The 5,927-nt window shown below is 39.9% G+C and overlaps 1 pseudogene; it reads right to left on the bottom strand.

The window, feature by feature from the left end:
• Positions 1-4,684: 4,684 nt before the first annotated feature.
• On the bottom strand, positions 4,685-5,194 carry LOC116900807 (annotated as a pseudogene).
• Positions 5,195-5,927: the final 733 nt, after the last annotated feature.

The raw sequence follows: 5,927 nt of genomic DNA, 5'->3' as shown, positions 1-5,927 counted from the left end.
AATTGTTTTTCTCTTTTTCATTTATCTTTTCTTCTTACGAGATTCTCTCAAAAAGTGGAGCAGCTTGAGCATTATGAAGAGAAATTGAACTGGAGACTCCAGGGTAGAGAGGTAGAGCCTGTTCCAAGTGGCTAGCCCCAGTACCTGGGACCATGGTAAGGTCCTAGGCTGACCTGCCACTAAGGGTCATGACTAAGCCTATGGCAGCACAGTGGCAGGGGCTACTATCGATTTCTGTGGTTCATATTACCATTAGAGAGTATGGGGATGTCTCTGGTCAGGGTGGACTCTGGGGACCCCATGGATTGTCCAGGGGCTGTGCAGAACTGGCCCTGCCCTTCATTGGCTGCAATTCTCTGGAGAGCTGGCTTTAGCTCTTACCTGCAACAGCACTCAGGAGCCTCACCCAGGAGCACAGTGAAACTGGACTTAGTGACAACTGAGAATTGTGAAAGGAATAGTCCTGCTGATCCAAAGCTGCATTATCTCCATGACAGAGGGCAACAACAGGATAACTGGAAGGAGTTCCAATGAGGAGCCAATATTGATGGTGTCACAGAAGCCAGAGACCACTAACCAGACCAATGACTCATTGCAATAAACATTTGCAAGTGAAGATGTGTGGATAAAAGAATATACTGTGGGGCATACTGTGGCATACTACAGCTTCCAGTATGAGATGTTTTCTCTGACTATTTTTTTTTTCTTGTTTGTTCGTTTGTGTGTATGTGTGGTTTCTATTTGGGGGGAGAGAGATGGGCAGAATGGGGGTGCATGATGTGAAACTCACAAAGAATCAGTAAAAAGGTTTTAAAAGCAGAGAGAGAGAGAGAGAGAGAGAGAGAGAGAGAGAGAGAGAGAGAGAGAGAGAGAGAGAGATTCTCTCAAGATAGAAACACTAATGAAGAAGCTGAGACAGCTTCCCGCCCCTGGAAATAGGGACAGACATTTTTGGCCATTATGATGAGTGGTAGAAACTCATGATGCTTAGAACCTTAGATACTAAATGTCTTGTAGTGTGGATACCACTCTGCATGCACACAAATAACGGTGCCTAGTGTCATTAGGCACAGTGGTGGAGTCATGAATTGTATGGGCTTTGTTTCCTTCTTTCCACACCTTCTCTTCTCACTGCACTCCATACAACACTATCACTTCCACAAGTTCATTCTAGCTGCTTCCTTGTGGAAGAGAGCAAATGGGTTAACATCACCCCAAAAGATAACCCAAGTCCTACTCCTCCTCATTGAGGTTGTCCTGGTTTCTTGGCTCATTGAGAATGCTGTTTTCCACCCGACCTGTTGAATATTCTTTATTGGCCACTACTCAGAAATCCACTGCTCAAAAATTTCAGCCCTTGTGGTTGACTTTACTGCCAAATTAAAAAGTAATGCAGTCGTTGAAGTCTGATACATATTGTTGGTCATCCACAAAGGTTCTTCCTTTTTACACAATATGGAAAACATTTGTTCTGTTATACTCATGCCTGTCCACAGCATGGGAGATGACAGGATTCCATTTTCTTCTCATGGGTAGACTGTTAGCCTCTATAAATTACATTTTTAAATCATAACTTTACCCTGAGAAACGTGACGTTACTCCAGACCTTTTTCTCTGCAGACCCACATGAGCTGTAGAAGGTGACAGCTGAGCACCGAGTAGGTGAGATTCTCTTTGGTCAGGTGTGAAGAATAAATGCCCAGGATATAAAATATAGATAAAGGAGCCTCAGAAACTCAGTGCTGGCCTGGTTACACTTGAGATAGAAACAACTAAATAGAAGTATCAAGATGGTAGTTGGATATACGCAGTTTAGATTCCAGAGCTGGAGGGATATATTTGAAGAGAAAATTATTTCTAAGTCTAGTAACTGGTAAAGATAAATTATAGAGAGAAATACATATAAGAAAACTGGCATCTTAGAATGGAGTAACTTTAACACAGAGAACTTCTGAATATGAAACAATTAGGTTCTGAGTCTCATAAATATCAGGAATGGGAAGACTATCAGGTATGTTATTAAAATAGATAGCTGGACTGTTGATTTTACTAACCTCATGTTTTTGAAAACACAAAAGAACTGTGTGTGTGTGTGTGTGTGTGTGTGTGTGTGTGTGTGTGTGTGTGTGTGTGTTCAAATGATAAGATTACCATAATTTTTGGTTATTCCTTTCTTCATTGTTTAAATTATCTCTACTAAACATGTGACAATTTTATATTGAGAAAAACCACAATAAGTAGTTGAAATAGTGATGACTTTTACAGAGTATACAAGGCATTTAATTCAGTATCTTCATGTTCACCTTAGGATGTGAACTTACTGTGAAAAAGTATTTCTCTTTTATTAGCCAAAGAACTTTGCCTACAAATTAATTTTAAAAATACATGGAATATTATTTCCTCCTGTATACAGGAAGAAAGACCAAGACATGGCCATGGTACTTTGGACATTAAACATAATAGAGCATTCTTATTGAATAAACAAAAGTTCACAGCTAAATGTCACCAGACACAAGTCTACTAGTTATCTTGAGAATAACTTTATAAGCTTGAGTTGTGTTTTTGTATAATTCTCAAATTGCAGAGGGATTGCACAAAAATGCAATTCTTGGCCACAATTCACATTCCAAAAGAAAGAATAACAACAACAAAATACCCAGGCAAAACCATCAAACCACATCCTGGTTTTAAAAAAAAGACCTTTAATGTGCTACTATGGCATCATCTGGTCCCCATCATTACCAGCTGTGACTTGCACACCCGGGGAAAGGCCAGACTTAGCAATAGGAACTAAAATCAAAGGCCCATGACAAGTCTTTGAAGTTGAATGTGTTTAGCCCATTTTTAATGAAGGTGGTGACTAGAGAATTAAAAGGAAGGAGAGGCAGGGACAGTTGAGGACCAAGTTGCTAAGTTAGATCACTTCAAGTCGAACAAGTTGCATACTTTTAGGTGGATGACAATTATATCTGTCTTTTATTCAGTTCCTGTCAATCAAAGGTCACCTTTGAGCAAAGTCCATGGGGGGTGCGTGGGAAAAGGAATACAAAAGCAGAAGTACTTTATATAAAGTAAGGAAGAAGTGACTAAACCCTCTGACAATGATATAAGACAATTTGGTCCTAATAACCAGATTCTCACAGCTGCAATGCATGGCTCCTAAGGCACATTCCACAGAGGAATTCCTCAGCATCTAAATCCTGACCCAACAAGTTCATCAAGATAAGCTTCTTAAAGCAGAACTTCATCACACTGTGAACGTCCCTGGGGGCGGGAGGGATGTAGTAATGCATCATTCCCCTACATTCTAAAATCCTTTCCAAGATCATCTCAGAAGCACTGTGTTCTAAAAATCTATGCTTAGGACATCCTTCCAGGAATGACTGTGGCCGTGCAGGACAAAGCAGCAAAGAGCTTCGTGAACACTAGAGCAGACTTAGACAGCAGAAAGTGAATGGCTTGATGGAAAATAGAAAGGAAGCCATGTCAGGCTGATAAGCCTCACAATGGCTGAGAGGGTGTACTTAACAAAGACAAGAACTCTCTGATTAGGAACAAAGCATCTATTCCACACTGGACTTGAATAAGTAAGCTGTCTCTAAGTACAGTGAAAACAGTCAGGCAAATAAGTAGCTTTAGAACTCAGTCATCACATTGAGTTGTAATTAATATTAGGCCAATGGAAAAAATTGTAAAGCTCGAAGAACCCACTAATGTTACAGATAGCAAACCATAGACGAGAATCCCTAAATGGGTCATTTTAAGTTATTGTTTTAAATAACTCAAGAGATGCCACAAAATTTTAGTAACCTGAATATTTTAAAGCTAGAATATTTCTAACCCTCTTAATTTGCTTCTATAAGTTGTTCTTGTCCCCCATAAGGCTGCATGCTTGATAAAGTAAATTAACAGTACTTGGTGCCTTCGTTCCTTTCGGAATCTACAATTATAACCCATAGGGCAGAAGCTCTGCCAATTATAATTCAATTCCTACAAGACATCATCAAAATGCTGATTCATCCTGACTAAACAAGCTGCATATGAATTACTCACTTCAATGCCAATGTGTTCATTATATCTGACTCTTACCAAAGAAGAGGGAGATAAGGGGTCGCCATGTTTCCAGGGCATTTCATTAATGCACAGTGTAGTAAAACTGAGTTGCTTTTTTGCCTTCCATGAATCATGTAGAAGAACCAGTGAAAATTAGAGTAAAATTGAAGGTTTCATTATCTGAAGGTGAAAGTGGAGTTTTGAAAACTCTCCTTTCTTAAATGTTTTTGCTATGTCAAATCTACATGTCATGAGTTCCCTAGGCCATACCTTTGTTTCATTTCGATTTCTATAAAAAAGGTCTGTAGCATTTCAGGGCCAAGCATGGGCCCCTCTCCACTGAAGGAAAACCTTTCCAGTCCACCGTCAGGAACCTGGGTTTTGACTCTTCTACAATCTTCATCAAATATCTGGCTCTTAGCTTTATCTTGAGTAATATTATTAAAATACCTTTTTACAAGTTCTTGAGTTACCTTCCCTTTAGATTGTCGACTCCTTGAGGACTGATTCCTATTCTGTATTTCTGTGTTTCTCATAGGCCTTTGTCGTGTCTTGGTTTTATAGATCATTGGTGTTTCAGTGTTTTCTAGACCCACTCTTTGTTCTTTGTGGATACATGGAGTAGTAGGTCTCATGACTCATCGACTGATGCTGTGTCCCAGCTGCAGGACAGTAGCTGCTCATCCAGAGGGAATGCAACCTCAACAACATACACAAAACTGTGGCCGTCCTTGCTCTTCTGATTTTTCTCAAAAAGCTCATCCGTGATGCTCTTCCTTTGGGAGAGCTCCTTGTCAATCAGTTTGTTCAGGTCTTCTTCAGGGGATCAATGGTTGTTTCCCATTGAATCTGTTCCATTGTTTCTGCCAGGCTCTGCCCCTGCAGGGAACCTTGTAAAAAAAAAAAAAAAAAACAGGTTCTCTTGCTGCTTCAGAGATGCCTGTTCCAGGTAACTCTTGTGCTGTGGGTTATTTAATTGTTCAGCAGCTCTGGTGCAATATGAGAACTTTGAAAAGTTTTGGATAGGCATGATACACTGGCAGCTCTTTCCTTCGGTTTCATTCTCATAAATCAAGACCATAGCTGGAAGTTGGAACCTAACTCCACATTTCTTGGCAATGTATTTCATCTTTTCATGTAATTCAGGGTTAAACTGGAGGAAATCTCATACAGATAGGACAACTGTACAACCATTTCCATGTATCATCCCTGTTATTCTATTTGCTCTAGGAAGGCAGGAAGTATGTCCACTTTCATTAAGATCTTATTACATGTCCTTGAAGAAGTACAGAAAGTGTAAATCTGAACAGCAGTGAGGGTGTGGTTTCCATCCTACCGCATTGCACAGAGCAGCACCAAGATCGACTGTGAGGCGAGGTGGAGCCTGATGCTGCAAGAAGCAGCGATAGCCATAGCCTACAGCCTGATAATCTGAGAGGGAAAGATTCTAAAAGAGCTTCGAATATTTCTAAAAGACCTATCTTCACTCTCCAGAGATCTCCAGACAGCTCAGCTCTTCCTAGAAAAAAAATCTAAAAAGAATTGATATTGATCTCATGCAGACCAAAAGCCCAGCAGTTTATTTACATATCAATTCAGTCCTTTTTGATTATTAGTCCATGAATTAGTATTCTAATACCTTAGCCCCTTAATTCTTCGAAAGAGATAGCAAATCCACTTTTAAAAAAAATGGCAATTGAATTCAGAGATTGGTCTATCTTTATAAACACAAACAATAAATTTAGCTAGGTGGGATCCTGTCCTGAGATTACCATTCTGACCTCACGGGGACCTCAATTAGCTCTGTCTCAGGTTGAATTTGAACTCAGAATCTGCCTGCCTTTGTATTTTTCTGATAAGCTGGCTTATAGTGA

Source organism: Rattus rattus, chromosome 5, assembly GCF_011064425.1.
Source record: "Rattus rattus isolate New Zealand chromosome 5, Rrattus_CSIRO_v1, whole genome shotgun sequence".
Taxonomy (NCBI): domain Eukaryota; kingdom Metazoa; phylum Chordata; class Mammalia; order Rodentia; family Muridae; genus Rattus; species Rattus rattus.
Note: the sequence above shows the minus strand (reverse complement) of the source record. Positions and strands in the feature narration are given on the sequence as shown.